Source organism: Ursus maritimus, unplaced genomic scaffold (genome assembly GCF_017311325.1).
Source record: "Ursus maritimus isolate PB19 unplaced genomic scaffold, ASM1731132v1 scaffold_22, whole genome shotgun sequence".
Taxonomy (NCBI): Eukaryota; Metazoa; Chordata; class Mammalia; order Carnivora; family Ursidae; genus Ursus; species Ursus maritimus.
The window spans coordinates 34,903,140-34,925,850 of NW_024424675.1; the positions used below are offsets into that span (position 1 = coordinate 34,903,140).

General features: G+C 45.5%; 1 protein-coding gene across 2 annotated transcripts in view; it reads left to right on the forward strand.

The window, feature by feature from the left end:
* The first annotated feature begins 20,193 nt into the window (after positions 1-20,193).
* The window catches only part of NCOA3 (nuclear receptor coactivator 3), a 130,923-nt gene continuing 128,405 nt past the window's right edge, over positions 20,194-22,711 (forward strand). For both annotated transcript variants that reach the window (XM_040638435.1, XM_040638437.1), the window contains exon 1: positions 20,194-20,345. The gene's annotated coding sequence lies outside the window, so the exon portion shown is untranslated. The remainder of the gene's footprint in view (positions 20,346-22,711) is intronic.

The window sequence follows — 22,711 nt, forward strand, 5'->3', positions numbered from 1 at the left end:
GTAGCTCTGATCATTATTCTCCTTTTTTTTTTTTAAAGATTTTATTTATTTATTTGCAGAGAGAGAGGAGAGAGAGAGCACAAGCAGGGGGAGCAGCAGAGGCAGAGGGAGAAGCAGGCTCCCGCTGAGCAGGGAGCCCAAGGCGGAGCTCGATCCCAGGACCCCGGGATCATGACCTGAGCCGAAGGCAGACGCTTCACCGACTGAGACACCCAGGTGTCCCCATTATTCTCCTTTTGCCAGGAAGTTGAAGCACAGAGAAATGACGTCATTGCTGAAGGTCATGCTGCTAAGCAGATTTCGAACTCAGGCCAACTGATTCTAAGGGGCTGCCTCCCAACCAATGAAGCCATGATGCCGTCCATTAACTCAAGGGAGGGGACCTCAAAACAGGAAAGGCAGCTGCCGAGTGACAGGGCTTCTCTTCGCAGGCTGAGGGGATAATAAGATGTGCCCTGGTCCCTTGCCTTCTCAGGAGAATGATGCTGAGAGCAGAGCTAAAAGTTCCCACGGCTTTGAATTGAACGATTCCACGTAGACATTCTTGCATTTCCCAGGATTTAGCTAAGGCTCAGGCCCAGGTCTTGGTCACCTGGTTTCCACAGCTGCACTGGCAAACTGAAAAATTCAAAGTCATGTTGTCTGCTTGTCTCCCAGAGATTTTCAGATAAGTGGGTACCGGATCCCGGAGGACCCTCCCTGGACCAGGTGGGGCTAACTGGTGGCTTTTTAACAAAAATACCTTCCTTTCCTTATTTTAGATGGGAAGCCTTATGCCCAGCTGGGAAGATTTGGGTCTCCCTTTAGGGCGATCAATGATCTTGATTTTCCCAGGATTGAGGAGGGCCATTTCTGGGATACAGCACTTTCCTAAAACCAGGAAGGTCACAGGCAAACTGGGAGGTTGGTCACCTTAGTCCCAGCACACATTTGGAGGGAAAGGGTGATTTTCAAAAGATGAAGGTTAAAAGCAGCAACACGTCTGTTCTTGCAGATGCTTTTGGTTTGTTCTTTTTCTCCTAAGTGACTTGAGCGCTCCACGCAGAGATTCCTTACCTGTACCCAGTATCTCTTTCTTGAGAACAGGGGCCCTAGACTACCTAGCCCCATACAGTCATCATCGTGTTCAGGAAATGGGTCATGAAGGTAAAACTATTTTCTACTCTACCCCCTCCCGCTCCAATGTCCCCAACTGTCCCAATCAAGTTTTTCACAGCTGCTTTGTTTGTTTTTTTTTAATTTTCTTTCAAGACAGTGTTTTGTTTAAAAAAAAAAAAAAGACCATGTTTTTGTTTTTTTGGGTGTTTTGGGTGTTCTGTTTTGTTTTGTTTTGCAGAGCCCAGGACAGTTCTACAGAATGTCCCTGAATTTGGCTTTGTCTGATTGTTTCCACAAGTTTCAGTTCAGGTTAAACTATTTTGGGAAAATACTACAAACGTGATGGTGTGCATGTCCTTTCCTGGGAATGATTTTTAAATTTCTAACAGGTGACATTCATCTTTCGGAGGAGAAAATATTGAAATCACTGAAAGGAGAAGTACCTTGGCCTAGGTCATATCTACTTCTTAGCTGGTGAACCCAGACTAATTTTGGTTTCTGTTTCCCTCTGTGTCTATGTAGTTCGTCGGCCTTCTGTTTTCTTAAAAATGGACCCCCACCTCCCCCAATAGTATGTGTTTTTTTTTTTTTTTGGTCAGCACTCTGCTAAAAAAAACCAAAACGCTTTTTTTCCCCTTATTATTTTTGCACACAACTCCGTTTTCTCCAACAAGGCCTGAACTGCTATTGTTTGCCACAAACTTCTTTGCATCCAATCCTTCCTCTTTTCAAGATAAGGCCTGTTTTTCCCAGGGCTCGGGGAACCACACCTACGAGAACTGTTCCAGGCACGTACCGCATTGTTTCCCTTTCTCTGATAAGCTTCTTTTGCTGAGAGCAGTCCCTTTGTCTCCTACCTGTCTCCACAGCACTCTGCATTATTTTATTTTCCTGTGATGGTGTGGCCATTTCTGTTAGGATGCCTGTTGATTATTCCTGTGTTGTCTGTTCATGATAACCCGTTAGCTGACCATCCCCAGAATCATGGCTTGATTCTGAAGCTTGAACAGAGCATGTATCAGAACCCTTTGGGGGTGCCTGGGTGGCTTAGTCGGTCAGGAATCTGCCTTTGGCTCAGGTCATGATCTCTGGGGTCCTGGGATCCAGCCCCACGTGGAGTCTGCTTCTCCCTCTCCCTCTGCCCCTCCCCGTGCCCGTGCTCACGCTCTCTCAATCTCTCTCTCTCAAATAAATAAAGTCTAAAAAAAAAAGAACCGTTTGGAGGGCTTGTTAAATCTTAACTGCGGGGCCCTACCTCCAGAACTTCTGATTTAGTAGTTGTGGGGAGTGGTGGAGCCACTGCATTTCTAACCCGTTCTGGGTGATGTTAATGCTGCTTGTCCACAGACTACATTTTGAGAATCATTGGCATAAACTGGCATTTATATAATAGCAAACTGATTCTATCAAAGCATTTAATTAATTAATTAATTAATTAATTTTTTAAAGTAAGCGCTACTCCCAACATGGGGCTCCAACTCATGACCCCAAGATCAAGAAGGCAGGCACCCCTATATTGAAATATTTTATTTTATTTATTTTTTATTTATTTTTATTTTTTTTAAAGATTTTATTTATTTATTTGACAGAGACAGCCAGCGAGAGAGGGAACACAGGCAGGGGGAGTGGGAGAGGAAGAAGCAGGCTCCCTCCCAGTGGAGGAGCCTGATGTGGGACTCGATCCCAGAACGCCGGGATCACGCCCTGAGCCAAAGGCAGACCTTAACGACTGAGCCACCCAGGCGCCCCAATATATTGAAATATTTCAAAGTAAATTACAGACCTGATGACACCCACAAAACTTGACAACCCCCTCTTGCCAGGGGCTCAAACCTCTGCTTTCCCTTGTTCCCCACATGCCACCCATCTTGAAGTCTTCCCTGTCGCAGCTTCCATCTGTCCCGCCGCCCGCCCTCCCCTCCTGCGCCTTCCCAGCCCAAACACAAGGCGCCTCTCACCCGCATGCTGGAGCCACTTCCTACAGGGTCCTCTCCCACTCCTGCGCCCCCACCCCCCACATGATCTTTGGCACGTGAGTCAGATCACGTCACTCTGCCCAAAACCCATCCAGTGGCTCTTGCTATCACAGTTAACTGCCAACCTCTTTTACAACCGACAAGAAACTGCACGCCCCAGCCGCTGCCTCCCTGCCTGCCATGAACGTTTACTCCTGCTTGGGTCGTCACACTCCAGATGCACCCAAGGCCCCCGGGTTCTGCATACACCAAGCAGTTCCTAAAACAGGTAACCCCGGTTGCCTCTAGAGACGGAAACTTGGCATCTCGGGGAGAGCAAAAGGAAGGAGATTTTTTTCCCTGCCCCTTGTAACTGTTTAATTCTTTTTTTTTTTAAGATCTTATTTATTTGTCAGAGAGAGAGAGAGAGAGAGAGAGAGCTCCCAAGCAGGGGCAGCAGCAGGCAGAGGGAGAAGCAGCCTCCCCGATGAGCAAGAAGCTGGCTGGGGGACTGGATCCCAGGACCCTGAGACCATGACCTGAGCAGACGCTTAACCGACTGAGCCCCCCAGGTGGCTCTGTAACTCCTTAATTCTGAACCTCATTCACATACTATCTATTGAAAGTGAATAAATAAACACAATCCAAACTTAAGTAAGTGGTCCTGCGGTTGCTCTCTGGCCTATCATAATAAGCTACTTCTTTGATATCACTGATCACAATCTGTAATTATCTTGCTTTTGTATTTAACTTTTGTTTTCTGCCCCTCCCCCCAACTCCGGTTTACAAAGTCCCTGAGAGCAGAGTCTTGTCCTCTGTGGCTCACCATTTTATTGCCAGGGGTTAGCAGAGTGCCCGGTCAGTGGTAGTAACTTGATGAATATTATTCAATGAGTGAATCTTGTAAGTGGTGGGGACAAGGTGGGGAGGCACGTGCGATAAAATCCCTTCGGGATTCAGAACTTGCATATCTGAACCCCGGACCTGCTGGAAATGGAACCTCCTGGGGCTCATGGCTGTGCCGCACCTTCTGAGAGCCCAAGCGTCCTCTCCAACTCTGTGCCAAGTGGTTGTGGCTGCTTGAACATGTCTGAGTCAGCGAAACAACCCTGGAATCATGTTAGCTACGTCAGGTCTTAGCGTTCCTGCCTGCAAAGTGGGCAGAGTGGATTAACGTTCTCGTTTCATCTTTAGGATTTTTGCCATATTCTCGTACCGCCTACATCATTGATTTAGTTACTGTTTTTCTTGAAATCAATTCACTGATTTTTTATATAAAATTTATATAAATTTAATTTCAAAAGGAAACATTAGGGGCTCCTAGATGGCTCTGTCGGTTAAGTGTCTGGCTCTTGATTTCAGGTCAGGGCGTGATCTCAGGATTGTGGGATCGAGCACTCAGTGGGGAGTCTGCTTGAGATTCTCTCCCTCTCCCTCTGCCCCTCCCCCACATGTGCCCTCTCTTTCGCTGCTCTAAAATAAGTAAATGTTTTTTTTTAAGGAAACATTATATCAATATGTAAGGAGAAAACCTGAGTCCCTCGACATAACTGGAAGGTAGAGTTAAAGACGGTGAAGCAACATAACATGATTACATTTTGGCTAGGTATGGTTACTTGCTAGAAACTGCAGGATTTCTGATGGCTTGTCCTTTGTTCAAAAAGGAAATTGCACCCACTGAGACTTTCTACGGAAGGTAGAGTTGGAAGATGATTGAAAAGGGGTCATTTTTTTTTTGTAGTACTGTTCAGAGTTGTCTGAATCTTTGACTAAAAATCATCTCACCTGCCTGTGGGAAGACATTGAATTCAAGCAGCTCATTTCAGAAATGGGGAAACTGAGGCCTGGAATGGGGAATGTATTTTCCCCAGGACACTCATTTGGGAATTTATCAAAGTCCTTTAGACTGTAAGCTTTGATAATGGAAGCTACGTGAGACAAGGTCTGGAACATAGCAAAACTCAAGAAACCTGTCCTAACACGATTGCCATCATTTCTCTTGTGTAGTTATCATCTGTGTAACTTATCTGTATGGGGCAACTGACATTTGATTTTTTTTTTTTTTTAGTAAGCTCCACCCCCAGTGTGGATTCCAATGCAGGGCTTGAACTTGTGACCTTGAGATCAAGACTTGAGCTGATATCAAGAGTTGGACGCTTAACTGACTGAGCTGGCCAGGTGCCCTGACATTTGATCATTTTTGTCCTTAACTAAGTTTTCAGTTCCTTGAAGGCAGGCAATGTATTTTATAACATATGTTTTATTTATTTTATTTATGTTTTTACTTATGTATTTTTTTCTTTTTTAGTAATCTTTACGCCCACCGTGGGGCTCCAACTCACGACCCCGAGATCAAGAGAGTCACATGCTCTACCACTGAGTCAGCCAGATGCCCCACCAATAAAAGCTGATTTTTTAAAACAGAGGTTATAAGGGGTGCCTGACTGGCTCAGTTGTTGGAGCATGTGACTTGCTTGATCTTGGGGTCATGAGTTGGAGCCCCACATTGGGTGTAGAGATTACTTAAAAATAAAATCTTAAAAAAAAATAATCTTTTATTGAGATAAAGTTCCCATAAATTCACCCACTTAGGGGCAACAGGTGGTTCAGTCAGTTAAGTGTCCCACTTTGGCTCAGGTCCTGATCTCGGGGTCCTGGGATTGAGCCCCACATCAGGCTCCATGCTCAGTGAGGAGTCTGCTTGTCCCTCTCCCTTGGCACTTCCCCCTGCTCATGCTCTCTCTCTCTCTCTCTCAAAAAAATGAAATCTTTAAAAAAAATTCACCCACTTAAAGGGTACAATTCAAATAAAAATAAAATTAAGAAAATTAACAAGTGTACAATGGTTTTTAGTGGATTCACATCTCCTACCATCACTGCAATCAATGTTACAACATTCTCATCACCCCCCCAAAGAACCCTGTACTCATTAGCAATCAATCACTCTTCAGGCCTTGCTCCCCCATCCCTTGGTAACCACTAAGCTATTTTCTGACTCTCTGGTTTTGCCTGTCTGCACAGCTCATATAAATAGAACCCTACAGTATGTGGCCTTTGCTGAGCAGCTTCTTTCACCAGGCCTAAAGTTTCCAGATTCACCCATGAAGCATGCATCAGTACTTTATTGCTTCTTGTGACCAGATAATGTTCCAGTAATGGATACACCACATTTTGTTTACCCATTCATCAGTTGATGGACATTTGGGTTATTTCCACTTCGGGGCTCTTAGGAAGAGGCCTGCTGTGGACGGTCACGTGCAAGTTTTTCTGCAGACGTACATCTTCGGTTGTTTTGGGTATCTACCTGGGAGTGGAGTTGCTGGGTCATGTGCTAACTCCCTGTTTAACCTTTTGAGGAGCTAGATCATTTTCCAAAGGACCCACTCCATTTTGCATCTTATAATATCTTGTGTCCTATATTCATTTAGAACTTTTGATCGCAATAGACCGATCTACTGCAGGAAAGGGTGGGCTTCTGGTAAAAAGATTCATAGGAATCTTCCCTGTGGCATCGTCTTTTTTTTTTTCCTCCATGATCCTTAGAGAAAGCCAGCAAGAGCGGATTAAAGACCCCTGGGTCATGCGGCCATCCTGCTGCTCCCGGGGTGCCCCAGGGGAATCCCCACCTTTGTGCCCTCTGCCTGCAGTGCCCTCTCCTCAGATATTTTGAGGGCTCCTGTCTTGTCACCCTTCCTGTATGACCTCGAATGTCATCTCCTTTCAGGATGACCTGACATCCTAAGGAAGCCTCACGAGCCCCCAGTCTCTGGTCTGTCACCCTGTAGTTATTTCTTTCATAGCACTGGTCACTTTCTGTAATGATTTTGCTTACTTTTGTGTTCGCATTGGGATTCTCCATCCCTCTTCCCCATCTCCCCCCAGCCCCCAGAACTCAAGCTTTCTGGGAGCAGGTCTGTTCTCAACCTGCTATTTCCCATCCTTAAATAAGCGGGTGCGTGTTACTTTACACGGTAAAAGGGACTTTGGCAATGAGATTAAGTTAAGGATTTTGAGATGGAGAGATTATCTGGAATTATCTGAGTGGGCCCAATGTAACCATAAAGGGTCCTTATAAGAGGGAAGCCGGAGTGTCAGAGAAGAGATACGACAACGGAAGCAGAGGCAGGAGTGATAGGACTGCTGGCTTTGAAGAATAAGGGGGCCTTGAGCCAAGGAATGTGGGCAGCCTCTAGAAGCTGGAAAGACAAGGACAGATTCTTCCCTAGAGCCTCCAGAAGGAATGCAGTCTTTGATTTTAGCCCCGTAAGACCCATTCCAGACTTCTGACATCCCCAACTGTGAGATAATAAATTTGTGTGGCTTTAAGCCCCTCGGTGGCAGTTTGTTACAGCAGGCATGGAAAATAAACACAGCACTTAATAAGTACTTGGTCAGAAGGTGAGTGAATGACGGCCGCCCGGGCACTCCGAGCTCGGCTGGCCTTGGCCACATGCCTCCACCGTGCCCCCAGCAAGGTTAGCGCCCTGCCCTTCACCAAGTTCAATTACTTTCCCTACCTCTGGGTCTCGATGGGCTGTCTTGTTTCTCTTCCTGGCACCTAGCAGCTTCTCACTCTCTATGTTGCTTGGTTCTTGGTCAAACTCTCTGATCTTTATATATGTGAAATGTATTGTCCTTATTTCATACTTTGGTTCCTTTTTTCTGTCCCTATAGGTCACTCTATTATATCCCATCTCTCCCATGGTTCCCATCCTCACATCGTATTCGCTGGGGGTCTAATCGCATCTCGACTTGTCTGCTGAGTCCAACCTCTAGGAGGACTGTTTCTGGGGGCTGTATCTGGGGACCCTAAGAGCCCAGGGCCTCACTTCCTGTCCTCATATTTGCATTTCAACCCAGGACCCGCGATGCCTCCCTCTTCTGGCTCTCGCTGTATCAGGGCGCGCTTAGCTGGTTTGGTTTTCGGTTCCATTTTTGTTTTTTGGCATGTGGGGATTTCCCTCACTTTCTTGTGAACTCAGTTTTTCACTTGAAAGAATATTTGTTATCTTTTACCCAGAATTGTCAGATGTTTTTGTAGTGGGGGGGAGGGGTGTCGAGGTCTCTGAGTTCGCTGTATGGCTGGGGAAGAACTGCCTTCACTTTTCTTTTTCGGTTATCTTCTCTCCGCCTCCCAGCTCTGAATATTCCGTTTCTGTTCTTCAGGTCCCACCCCAGTCCGTCCTCTCTGCTCTTTAGCCCTTCGGGGCCAAATCCTTTTATTAACTAGCTGATATACTCCGTAGTTTGTTTGCTCCTGTTTTTTAAGTTTGTTTGTTTGTTTATGTATTTATGTAAGTAGTCTCTACATTCAATGCGGGGCTCAAACTCAGGAGCCCCAAGATCAAAGGTCACACGCGACTGAGCCAGCCAGGAACCCCCTCTATAGTTTCTCATTCAAATTCACGCCAAATGGAAATCTGACAAGTCAACTTATTTCCTGTTTGGCCCCATATTTTTGCGCCCAGCCACCTCAGGAACCATCAGCCAGCCCGTGCATTGGCTGCTCTTAGAGCTGATGCCCAATTGTGAGCCAATCAGCAGTGGCGTGAGCAGAAGTGACCAGTTACGTGGTACCAAAGACAGCGACTTCTGCCCTTCCTTTAGAAGGGACCCGTGGGTGGGGACAGTCATCATAATTGCTACACTTCTCCTTTTTTTTTTTTTTTTTTTTTAATAATGGCTATCCTTAACATTCTCTGCAGTCCAGTTGATTGATAATAGCCAGAGGGCGGTTTACAATTTTTTTTTTTTTTTTTTAAGCTAGAATCTTCACTTGGCTTATACATTCACCTCTGGCATAGATATTGTTTTCATGCCCCAACACATCCATTCCTCCGATGTTCCTACTCTATAATTACTAAATAATTAGAAGAAGGTTTATCCTTTAAATAAGCTTACTGTCATCACTTTAAAACCTAACTTCATTAAAAAAAAAGAAAAGAAAGAAACTACAATTCCAGGGCTGGGGTCAGCCGACCTTTAAAAGCCCTTGAGACTCCATATGATGGGATGCCAAGCAGCCAGTAAAACATAATGAAGCTGCTCAGCGTGTCCCAGTGTGGAAAGATCTTCCAGACACCCGCCGGAAGTGAAAAAGTTGGGGGAAATGCAGAGCATGCAGTATACCACCACTTGTGTTACAAAATGTATCTATATGTATATATGTGTGTTTATTTGTAAACACATCTCTTAAATACACCTGAGAAATTTGTAATGGTGGTTGGTTCTAGGAGACTAGTTGGGTGGCCAAGGGACTTTACCTGGAGTCTTGTTTGTGGAATTTATTTAATTTAATGTATTTATCCAACGACTTTTATTTATTAATTTTTTTTGAGAGAGAGAGGGATGGGGGAAGGGCAGAGGGAGAGAGAGAAAATCTTTTTTTTTTTTTTAAAGATTTTATTTATTTATTTGACAGAGAGAGAGACAGCCAGCGAGAGAGGGAACACACGCAGGGGGAGTGGGAGAGGAAGAAGCAGGCTCCCAGCGGAGGAGCCTGATGTGGGGCTCAATCCCAGGACTCTGGGATCACGCCTTGAGCCGAAGGCAGACGCTTAACGACTGAAGCACCCAGGCGCCCCGAGAGAGAAAATCTTAAGCAGGCTCCACGCCCAGCGTGGACCCAACATGGGGCTCAATCTCGCCACCCTGAGATCATGACTTGAGCAGAAATCAAGAGTCGGATGCTTAACCGACTGAGCCACCCAGGGGCCCCTTGTTTGTGGAATTTAAAAAGAAAGAAAAAAGGAAGGGAGGAAGGAAAAGAGGAGGGACAGCTAGAGGGAAAATGTAAAAAAAGCCCCAAAGCCAAGGTGGGAAGATTTGTTGGACAGTCCTCAAATTTATCCTTCTCTGGAGGAGAAGGGGTGGGGTTGAATCTGGTTCCTCAAGGCCACCATCTCACAGACAGTCACCTTCCCACTTGTTACTTGAATTTATCCTGGGGCGGGGCGAGTAGGGGATTTGGTTTTCCGTTCTAGACACTAAGCCTGGCAAAAAGGCTTCGGGTTATGAGAGAATGTAGGGGCCAGAAAGTCGCCCTCCTTGCTCAGTGCCTTTAAGCATTTGACTGTGAATCACAGTGACAAATATATTTCACACTGTGATTCAGTATTCACACCTCTATATATACTTGAGATAAAAATTTTAAGAAACAATGCGTATTATGGGAGATCCACTCTGATATTTCATAAAATTCCATCACTGTGTTTTAAAATAGTGGGCAAATCCCATGATGTTGATTTCCAAACCCACGAATGGGCTTTGACTCACCATCTGGAAAACATATCGTCTCATGAAGCCAACTTCAGTGCTGACTTTTGGAGGCACTGATGTGGCCATCTTCAAAGATGTCTTTTCCTATCTGAAACAAAAAGCTCCAACTTCAGTGATCCTTCCATTTCAGAGCTTTGAGCTGCCTTGATCCAAAACATGAGCATTGCTAGAGAACATCTCTGTCTCCTCCCATGGCCCCCTCTGGTCCCATTTCTCTGCTAGCGCTGGGAGGGTCCTAAGTTTGACATCATCGAGATCATTTAGAAAGATTTCATTAAAGGGGCGCCTGGGTGGCTCAGTCAGTTAAGCATCTGACTCTTGATTTCGGCTCAGGTCACAATCTCAGGGTTGTGAGATGGAGCCCCGCATCAGGCTCCATGCTGGGTGTGGAGCCTGCTTAAGATTCTCTCTCTCCCTCTCCCTCTGCTCCTCCCACCCCCCCTTCCACTCTTAAGAAAAAAAAACTTCATTAATAAGATCTCTACTTCGTTATGTTTTATGATTCCTAGTACCTGTTAAAATGTTGTTTTTAAGAGAGAGGTACAAGGGAATTCATCGTAATAGTAAAAGAAAGGAAACAAACTGAATGTCTACTAATAACATCCACATACTTATAAAAAAGCATGACAGCTCTCTATGTACTTCATTATAAGCTCCTTGAAAAGCAATTTCCGTGATACATTACTAAGTGATAGGACAAGGGGCAAAACATTGTGGACTCTATGCTCTTGTTTCTATAAGAAGCAACACACCTGTAAGTTTGTGTAGACATAGACTATCCCTCAAAGGGAAGTAAGACAACGGTGATGGTGGGGGTTCCTGGTTCTTGATCTTGGGGTCATGAGTTCGAGCCCCATGTTGGGTGTAGAGATTGCTTAAAAATAAAGTATTTAAAAAAAAGAAAAGAAAAAAAAAAAGGAGATGGTGATGTGGTAGCCCTGCAAAGAGGAAGATCGATGAACAGGAGTAGGGAGAGGCTTTCTTTTTACTCTATAGTGCCTTATGCCTTCTGATTTCCCACCGTTATTTAAAAATTTTTTTCTTTTCATAACTCTGAACATGATGTGAAAATTACTAATTTCACAACTGCATTAACCACAGTGGGCACTTTAAAAGAGAGCTTTATTGAGATATGATTCACATGCCATAAAATTCACCCTCGTAAAGGGTTTGCCACAGTGTTTTTTTAGCATATCCATAGTGTCACACCATCATTACCACTATTTAATTTCAGAATATTTTCATCCCCCCAAGAAAGAAATCCTGCACCCCTCCTTCACCACCATCCCCCGTACCCCCATTCTCAGTCCCTAGCAACCACTAACCTACTTTTTGTTTCTTTAGATCTGCCAATTCTGTACATTTCATATAAATGGAATGATGTGATATATGTCTGGCTTCCTTCACTTAGCATGATGTTTTCAAGGCTCACACATGTTATAGGATGACTCAGTACTTCACTCCTTTTTATTGCCTGATAATATTCCATTGAGTGGGTATACTGTTTTTGTTGAACCATTCATCAGTTGATGGTCAGTGGGGTTGTTCCCATTTTTGACTATTATGAATAAACACTATGAACATTTCTGTACAGGTTTTTGAGTGGACTTATGTTTTATTTTTATTTATTATTTTTTTAAAGATTTACTTATCTTAGAGAGAGAGAGTGAGAGCACAAGAGGGAGGGGCAGAGGGCGAGGGAGAGAGAGAATCTCAAGCCAACTCTGCACTGAGCCGGGAGCCCAATGTGGGGCTCGATCTCATGACCCTGAGATCATGACCTGAGCTGACACCAAGAATCGAACGCTTAACTGACTAAGTCGCCCAGACACCCCGAGTGGGCTTATGCTTTAAGTTCTCTTGGGAATCTACCTAGGAGTGGAATTGCTGGATCACAGGGCAACTCTGTGTTTCCCATTTTGGTGAATTGCCGAACTGTTATCCAAAGTGTCTGCACCATATTACAGTCCTACCAGGAGTATATGAAAGTTCCAGTTTCACCTCATCCTTGCCGATGCTTGCCTTTTTAAAAAAAATTTTAGCCCTCCTACAATGGGTACTTTTTAAGCATTTGGTAGCAAACTAATTTTTCCCAAAGCAAACACATTTACTAAGTCTCAGAAAGGGAAAAAAAAAAAAAAAGCAAAAAGTGAGCTGGGCTTCAGATTCTTCGACCTGTCTGGAGTCCTTTGCTGGTTGTGGCGAGCGGCAAGCCTCCTGCAGCCCGTCCAGGTGCCAATCTCCACTGGTTCATGTGACGCCTTTGGAACAAAAATCACAGGTCACCAACCCCTGATCCAGGTTTAAAACAAGAGGTGTGAACGAGGTTACTCTGGATCAGAAGGCTCAGGCTGCTTTTTGCTCACCGAAAATTTGCCTTACATGTGATTCTTCACGGAGGTGTTTTCCCCTTTGAAGCCAAACAACAAATAGAGCATTCATTGGTTCTAGGTCTCTTCTGCCTGTCTGTCTGCCTCCCCCTCGGCTGCGTGTCCTAGCCAGGAGTGGAGAGGTTCAGAGTACACAGAGCCTCGGGGTGGAGCCTGGACCCGTGCCAGCTCGTTTTCAGATTGTGTATTTCAAAACAGAGTTTGAGGCAGATTCAGGGCTTCGGTGTCCAGCCACGCCGTCTGTTTTCGCTCGCAGGGCAATTTCAGACTGTAATAAGTCTAAGGAGGCAAAATGCGGGGGGGAGGAAATTGTTACTAACCTTTGGGTCTTCATGCCTGCGAGCCCCAAGTTTGGAACTGCCATACGCTATCCTCATTAACATTTATTGAAGGTGTACTTTGTACCTGATGCTGTTTTCAGGGCTCTCACTGTATTGTTTTATTTAATCCTTCCGTGAAATAGGTGTTATGTTAGTTCCCATTTTAGGAAATGGAGGCACAGAAAGTTCAAGCAGCCGGTCATTATCACACAGGTTTCTAAGTAGCAGAACCAGCTGAGCAAGTCAGGCAGTGGGTGTCAAAGCCCACACTCTTAACCACTAGGCTATATTGTCACACAATACAAGAAGGAAGAGTGCAGGGGACTGTGATGGGGGCAGGGACAAAAGCAGAAGCTCTGGGCTCCACCAAACAACTGAGAAACATTCACTCATTCCCCTCAATTCCCCAGATCCCCTTGCAGCCAGGAGTCCCCATGGGGCCCATATCTCCACTATAATGAGATGTAAGGGGACATTTGCTATGGGTGCAGGGGGCGGTAGGGGGAGACGAAAATTTTGGGAGTTTTTGTCTGAAAGAAAAGTGGAGAGTTACGGCATCTCTCTTGACACCTAATCACTTTGCTGCTTCCTGCGTTTGAACTGGAATGTGAATTGATGTGATTCTTCAGCTGTGGCAGCCATCTTGTGTCCATGAGGCTATAAACTAAGGACAGAAAGCCAATATGCAGAAGATGGTGGAACAGAAAGATGGTAACATCCTGGTTCTTTTTTTTTTTTTTTTAAAGGATTTTATTCATTTATTTGAGAGAGAGAGTGAGAGAGAGCACGAGCAGTGGGAGGGACAGAGGGAGAGGGAGAGGCAGACTCCTCGCTGAGCAGGGAGCCCCATGCGGGGCTGATCCCAGGACCCCGAGATCATGACCCGAGCCAAAGGCAGACACTCAACAAACTGAGCCCCCCAGGTGCCCTGTCATCCTGGTTCTTGATGAACACACTCTAGAACTGTCTACCTCTAGACATATTATATGGGACAACTAAATGTCTTTATTATTTATGCGTGTATGGAGAGGCAGTAAAGCATAATAGTTAAGATCATGAGCTTGTGAGCCTGGGTTTATATCCTCCTGACTCCAGCACTTGGGAGCTTATGCCCTTGGGCAAGTGACTAATTTGTTCAACGCCTCCATTTATTCATGTGTAAAATGGAGGTGCTCAAAGACCCACTGCTTAGGGTTAGCCCAAGGATTAAATGAATTAATATACGTAATGGAGTTTGAATTATGTCCGGTAAATCTAAGGTCTCTACGAGCGCTGGTTAGGGTTATCTTTTTTCTTTTTTCTTTTTTTTTAAGAGTTTACTTGACAGAGAGAGACACAGTGAGAGAGGGAACACAAGCAGGGGGAGTGGGAGAGGGAGAAGCAGGCTTCCCTCTGAGAAGCGAGCCAGATGAGGGCTCCATCCCAGGACCCTGGGATCATGACCTGAGCCGAAGGCAGACGCTTAATGACTGAGCCACCCAGTCGCCCCGGATTATCTTTTTTTCTGCCAGAAGTTTTTTTCCCCCAAACTTTTTTATTTGGGGAAATTTCAAGTCTACAGAAAAATATCAATAATACAATAAACACCTGCATACCCTGAATGTAGATTTACTAATTCTTTTAAAATACATTTTTTAAAGATTTTATTTATTTATCTGAGAGAGAGAGCTCGTGAGAGAGCACAAGGGGGGGGGCAGAGAAAGAGGGAGAAGCAGATTCCCTGCTGAGCAGGGAGCCCGGCATGGGGCTCCAAACGATGTGGGGCTCGATCCCAGGACCCCGAGATCATGACCTGGGCCAAAGGCAGATGCTTAACTGACTGAGCCACTCAGGTGCCCCTAGATATACTATCTGGTAAAATTTTTGCCACATTTGCTCACATGCACTTTCTGTGTGTGTGTGTGTGTGTGTGTGTATTTTTCCTCACTTGAATTATTTGAGAACAAGCTGTAGGGTAGGCTAGTTGGTATGATTACTGGTCTGGTAGCCTGTTACTTGCGTATACATGTGACCTAAGCTAGACAAATTGAACAAATTCCTTTTTTTTTTCTTTCTTTCTTTTTTTTTTTTTTTAGGATTTTTAAGTAATCTCTACACCCAAGGTTGGGTTCAAACTCACAACCCCGAGTACAAGACTCACATGCTCCACTAAGCCAGTCAGGCACCCCTGGACAAATTCCTCTTTTGATTTTGAATCTTGGAATACAGGGTCACCTGGGTGGCTCAGTTGGTGATGTGGTCTGCTTTCAGCTCAGGTCATGATCCCAGGATTCTGGGATCGAGCCCCGCGTCGGGCTCCTTGCTCGAGGGGAACCTGCTTCTCCCTCTCCTCCCAGCTCCATGCTCTCTCTCTTTCTACAGTAAATAAATTTTAAAAAAATCTTAAAAAAATGAATCTTGGAATAGGATAATGAGAAGATAGGAAAAAAAAAAAAAGATTGATCTCTATTTACTGCTGGTTCCAGAAAAGATATTCATGACCTTCTTTTCCCCTGGTTTCTGACACTTCTGGCCTGATCTTCTGGGCTTGCCTTTGATTCTGTGAGCTCCTGCCTATCATTTCACTCTGTCCCAGAGTCTGTTGTTGCTTGCAACCCAAGAGCCCTGACCGGCACCCCTGTGTTTGAGGAAATGAGCACCCCCCCTGGGAGCACGGAGGCGGGGCTCTGTGAAAGCAGAAAGGTTGTAGGCAGAATCTCCTCATTTTTGGAGGGCTTTAGCTAGGTGACCTTCTAGTCTCATCCTCACAGTGTTTATGCTTCTGCGTCCCCTAGGCCAAGCCGATTTTACTGGGGTAGTTGGAGGATTTGAGACTGCTCTTCCTGCCTACTGAAGGTTCTCAGCCACAGATCAGCAAAAGTCCACACACGCAGGGTTTCGATTATCAATGGCTGGGTAACCAACCACTGCAGAATTCAGTGGTTTAAAGCACAACCATTTTCTTATCTCTCATGATGCTGTAGGCCGATTTGGCTCACAGGTGGTTCTCCAGTTGTCGATCTTGCTGGTGGGAGCTGTAGTTCCCTGAGCCCCCAGGGACCGGAATGTGCAAAAAGGCTGACTCATAGGGCTGGCAGCTACTCCTAGCTGGGATCTTAGCTGGGGCCGTCGACTGGAGTGCCTCACCTTTTTTCCATGTGGCCTTTCCACGTGGCTTGGGGTTCCCATAACATGGTGGCTGGGTTCCAGGAGGAAGGAAGCGGAAGCTGCCCATCAGCGTAAGGTATGAGCTGAAAGTCCTACCATATAATGTCCACTGTTTCCATTTATCCAACAGTTCTAGAGCCACCCCAATTCAAGGGAGAGGAAACAAAGTCTACCCTTTGATGGAGGAGGAATGATAGCAGGCATCTTCACGACTCCTTCCTAGAGTGTGTCACTCATGTGGCTTAGATTTTAAGTCTAGAATAGTGTTTCCCAGATGTCGCTCAGTACAAGCTTAGGTGCAGTTTCCATCAAAGCTGCCAAAGTCAGCGCTTCCTCCTGAAAGCCTTTTCTGATACCCCTTAAGGTAAAAGGTCTATTCCTGGGTTCTCCAACAACTTATGTACATATTTTTAAAATGTTTTTGTTTTTTATTTTTTAAAAGTCTTTATTTAAATTCAGTGTAGTTAACATATTCTGTATGATTAGTTTCGGGGGTAGAGTTCGGTGATTCATATCAGTTGCATATAACACCCAGTGCTCATTCCATCAAGTGCCCTCCTTAATGCCCATCTCCCAGTTACCCCATCCCCCCCACCTCCCCTCCAGCAACCCTCAGTTTGTTTCCTAGAGTTCAGTATCTCTCATGGTTTGCCCCCCTCTCTGTTTTTGAGCATGTTTTTTAAATTGTTAATATTAGTTCCACTTTCTTTGAACATATGTATTTTTATATATGTATATATTTTGGTTACATAAATGAACCCATTTATTGTAGGCTAGTGATGTCTCAAATGGTGGAGCTCCTACTGGTCTTTTGAGTCCTTCAGGCTTACGATGGCCGCCTTTACCGTGATGGCGGAAACAGTGCTGTAGGTCCAGGGAGCACCAGCGACTGTTTTCAGGCAGGGACCACAAGGCTAGATCCCCATGGCTCCTCCTTTCATCTTGGTTTTGCTGTGGAAGGAGCAAGTGTACTTGGCATGCTGGCTCATTTCAATTTCCTTCTTCACCATTTTCCTGTGGGAAGCACCATAATGGTCCTGTATTTACACACAGTTCCGACCTTCATGGTATGTTTAGTCATGTCGCCACAAACTAGGTCTGAGACCAGAGTTGAACATATGTGTATGTTAATAAAATTGATAGATTGATTTCCTTTTCTCTTTCTTTCTTTCTTTCTTTCTTTCTTTCTTTCTTTCCTTCTTTCATAAATATTAATTTTTTTATTTCCTTAAGATTTATTTATTTATTTGAGAGAGAGAGAGAGAGTGTGTGAGTAGGGGGAAGGCCAGAGGGAGAGGGAGAGAGAATCTCCAGCAGACTTCCCACTGAGCATGGAGCCAGCTTGGGGCTGGATCCCAGGACCCTGAGGTCATGACCTGACCCAAAACCAAGAGTCAGAGGCTTACCTGGCTGAGCCACCTGGGCGCCCTCTTTCACAAATATTTAAAACCTGCTGTAGGCTGGACACTAATCGAGGTGCTAGAGACACTGCAGTGAACTGAATGTTAGTGTCTGGCATGGGGTAAAAAATGAGAAAAGATAACATTACCTGAGATCAGAGAGGGAAGCAGAGACCAAGTCAATGAGGGTCTGGGTTTTATCCCAAATGTGATAGGATGTCAGTGGAACATGTTCAGGTTGGAAGTGACATAATTTAGTATATGATTTTTCAAAGACCCCCCCCTCCCCCGCTACCATGTGGGGAGTGGTTTATGGGATTACTAAAGGGAGAAGCAAGGAGAGTGGCAGGACAGCTGCAATCGTTCAAGTTGAAAGTTCACTCAGGGTCTTAGCATTAATCTCCAGGTTCTCAACATCTAACAGTATTTATTATCTGTTGTCTGATGAGGGATTGAACCCAAGTAACATATACAGTCTGAGCGAGTACTAGATTGCTAAACTATGTAGTGGGTACTGAGAATACATCAGAGAACGAAAGAGATAGAAGTCCTACCTTCATGGAGTTATCAATCTAGTGAGGAAAAGAGATATTAAATGCCATAAGTAAACAAAAATATATGGTGTTTCCAATGATAAAAAGTGCTATGAAGTGAAATGAAGCAGGGAAGAAGCATAGAGAAAGCTGGGACTGCAGTGGTCAAGAATTTAAAATAGGGAAACAGGGCACCTGGGTGTCTCAGTCAGTTGGGCGTCTGACTCTCGGCTGAGGCTCAGTTCGTGATCTCATGGGTCACGGGATTGAGCCCCGAGTGGGGCTCAGTGCTTGGTGGGGAGCCTGCTTGATGATTCTCTCCCTCTGCCACTTCCCCTGTGCTCGTGTGTACACACGCTCTCTCTCTCTCTCAAATAAATGAATAAATCTTTATAAAATAGAGAAATCAGGGAAGGCCTCACTGAAGAAGTGACATTTGGACAATGACTATGGGGGAGATGAGGGAGAGAGTGACTTAAACTTTCCAGGGGATGGGGCACCTGGGTGGCTCAGTCAGTTAATGTTAAGCATACAACTCTTGATCTCAGCTCAGGTCTTGAACAGGGTGGTGAGTTTAAAAAAAAAATTTTTTTTCCCCAGGGGAAAAAGCAAAGTAGGTAGAAGTTGCAAATGCTAAGTCTCTGAGGCCAGTGTGTGCTGGGCATATTGGAGGGGACCCAAGGAGTCCAGCGGACCTGGAATACAGCAGTGAGTTGGACAAGAATTGAGAGATGACTGAGAGGGGAAAGAAAGGTTGTGCGGGGCTTTGCAGGTTACTGCAAAGAATTTGGATGACAGCCATAAAGTGACTTGGTTTCTATCAGGATCTCTCTGACAGCTGTGTTGAGCAGAGACTTCAGGTAGAAACGCTGGAATGGAAGGAAGCAAGGAAAACAGTGAGGAAACTACGGCCACAGTCTGGGTGGGAAACGGTGGTGGTGGAGCATGAAGTGGTTATTTTGTTCTATTCACACTCAACACACTTAATACTGATTCAATAGTGTTATCTAATATATAGTCCATATTAAAATTTCCCTGCCAGAGTCCTTTTTTACATTAAGGAAAAAACCTCCATCCAATCGAGGCTCACCTAATGCGTTTGGTTCTCACCTCTTTCCCGCTTCGATATATATATATTTTAAAGATTTTATTTATTTATTTGACAGAGAGAGACAGCCAGCGAGAGAGGGAACACAAGCAGGGGGAGTGGGAGAGGAAGAAGCAGGCTCCCAGCGGAGGCGCCTGACGTGGGGCTTGATCCCAGAACTCCAGGATCAGGCCCTGAGCCGAAGGCAGACGACGCTTAACGACTGAGCCACCCAGGCGCCCCCCCTTAGATATTTTTAAGAGCTCAGGCAAGGTGTTTTGTAGCGTATGTCCCACATTCTGGATTTGTCTGATTGTTTCTCCATAGTTAGGTTCAGGTTAGCTATTATTTGGGCAAGGACACTACAGAGGACGCAAAATGCCATCCGCATTGCATCATATGAGGAGACACATAACGTCAGTTTGATCCATTATTGGTGACGCTAAGTGATGGTGTTGGTGATTACATCTCCTGGTTAAGGTGGTGTCTGCCAGCTCCGTCGGCTGCAAAGCAAGCTACTCCGTGGGATGATACTTAGGGACTGAATATCTAGTGAATATACTATTGCCAAACAACCTTTTGCCCAGTGGCTTTAGCATCTAATGAACAATCTAGCGGCTTCTGACCTTGTGCCTCAGTTTGCTCATCTGAACAATGAGGATAACAGTGATCCCAAAGGGATGCTTGTTTTTAGGATCAGTACTTGGCACACAATAAACGCTCAGTAAATGTTAGATATTACTGGACGAAGGCAAGTGTGACAAGATTAAGGGCAGGGTTAGGGCTGCTTTCTAGTCCTCTGGACCCCGCCGCAGCTCCCAGGCAGTGAGCAAGGGAGAGCGGCCAAAGGGTCCACACCGCCACGCCCTCCAGCCGAGGGAGCTGGGCCGGGCGGGAGCACCTAGCGCCCAGGCCGCGCAAGGCCCCCTGGGACCGGTAGTGCTGGGCGTGGCCTCAGGACTACATATCCCGGAGGCCCCCGCGCCGCGGCTCCAGCCGCTGCCGCCTTAGCCCCCCTCCACAGCGACGGCGGCGGCCGCGGCGGCTGAGTCGGTGGCGGCGGTAGTGGCGGCGGCTGCGGGCTGAGCGGCGAGTTTCCGATTTAAAGCTGAGCTGCGAGGAAAATGGCGGCGGGCGGTGAGTGGAGATAAAGGAGGAGCGGCGGCGGGCGAGGGGGTGGAGTGCGAGGCGGAGGGAAAGAGGGCGAGTCCGGGGGCTGCCGCGAGCCGGCGGCTGGCGGCTCCGCGGAGGCGCTGAGGGGCGCGCCGAGAGGGGGGCGCGCTCAGATAGTTTCGGGGTATCGGGGCCGCGCTGCTTCTCCGCAGCCTGGGGCGGCCCGCGGCCGGAGGAAGGGGAGTCGAGGTGGGGCGGCAGCCGGCTTAGGGGTACAAGGGGGTCCCCGCGCGGAGGGGTCACCCCGACGAGTTTGGGGGGGATCGCGGGGGCCCGCTTTTCCCTCCTGTCCCTAAAGTTTTATCTTCTCCCAGCCCTTAGGGCTGCTTTAGAACGCTCCCCGCGTCCCCCTCCTCCCGCTGCCTCGGCTCCTTCGCAGTTATTCTGAAGAATTAGGGGGCGGGGGAAGCCGCGCAGACCCCACCGACCCCCACGCCAGCCTCCAAGTCTCACTCAGAATCGGGTTGCATTTTATTGCTGTGTTTCCTCCTTCACTTGGGCATTTTTAATGTTTTAACTCGAATTATCTGCGGAATTTCATTTTGGGCACGGGTAGGTTCTCCGCAGTTTTCTCAGTGAAAAGGCATTTTGCTACCTCTGGTGTGAAGGTTGGGAAATGGCAAGTGGGAAGTTGGTGGATCAAATTTGGGGTTTGGCTGTCTTTATTAGTACTATTTTTCCCGTCCCCATCTCTAATCTTACATACATTGATTCAGTTGTAATCATTAAAGTTGTCTTGCACATGCTTTAAAAAAAAAACACCCAAACCAAAAAGCCACGAGTCGTTGGAAGGCTTAGTTGCTTCTAGTTTGAGGGCACTTAGGGTGGAAAAGTTAACCAAAAGAGTAGTTGCGAGAGGGAGAAAGCATCGTTTCAAAATCTCACTAAGCAGGAGGAGTTCGGGATTCCAAAATGGAATGACACGAAAGGTATGAAATTCTCCCGAAGTCGAAACTTTTTTTTTTCCCCTCCCGAATGTGAAGACTTCCTTGTTTGCAGTTTTTGAGCAGCGCTTCAAAGCCAACCTGTTTTTGTTATTAAGCCTGTACCGTAAAGAAACAGGAAGGCGAGTACCAGCTGTCTTGCTGCAGTGGGTTTAAATGGATTTGAATGAGATGAGTGAGTGGTAGTAGTATTGAGTGAGATTGCTGCTCCTTGATTTCAATGCCTGGCCTTGAATCCACCTAACTGGTCCCTGGCTTCAAGAAAGCTTCGGTGTGTGTTGCAGCAAGTTGTATAGAGGATGATGGAAAAAACCCATCCCCCCCAAAAGCCCCCCTCCCCAAAACAACAAAAAACCCCGCCAAAAAAAGCACACAAAAAACAAACCCCAAACATTGGTTTTGTGAATGCCGCATAAACTAAAATGTTAAACGGAAATCTGGAAGTTCATGAAATGTTTGTTCTTGAAAAAAATTCAGATTATTGCTCTATTTAGAATAGGTTATACCAGATAAAATACCCAACTGGTAAGGTACACAAACATTGAAAAATGAGTCTCTCCTGTAAACCCTCCAATTCCGGCTCCTTGGAGGCAGTGATTATTACTGGTTTCTAGAGTATCTTTGGTCTTTGGAATAATTATCTTAAGATTTTTATTTGAAACATAACCTTTTTGGGTACCAAAAGGAGGAAAATAAAATGAACAGAAGAAAGGGAAAATGTGGTGGGAATATTTTCTTTCCACTGTCTTGAACAAATGTTGATAGCTATTAAGAAAAGGCTTTTGAAGTTGCTGCTTATGTTGCCTTATATACTAACACCCTTAAAGAAGTAGCAGTCTGTGGGGCTTTAGGATGAAGAACGCTGCCAGGGTTCATTGTTTGTATGTAAGGTGAAGCCTCTGTTTGTAACATGTAAAATGATATTGAACACTATAGCTCCTGTCACTGGAGGTTGCTTCAGGTTCTGCATTTAAATGAGCAGTAATCTAGGTTGCCAGTGATCCTAAATTATAGTGGTATTTTATGTATTGATAGAAGTGCCTCAATTGTCCAGTCAGTATTAAAAAAAAGGTAAATGCCAGCTTCTAGCATATAGAACTGCATTTTGGACATGAGGGTTGTGGAATAAGTGGGAAGCTGTAATGTTTCTAGAGCAGTTGTAGGAAATATTTTTATCATAAAATATTCCTTACCTACAGAGGCTTCAAAAATGCAAAACAGCCTCAGCATAATTAATAGGATTTCATTTTTGTAAGTTTTAGAATGGTGCTTTTAAATTCGCCAACACTAACAATTCATTAAAAAAATTCAATGATATTAGGGATTGTATTAAATAACTTCACTATATTTTGAAATTGAGTATAGTGTGCATCCCCCCCCCCCCCC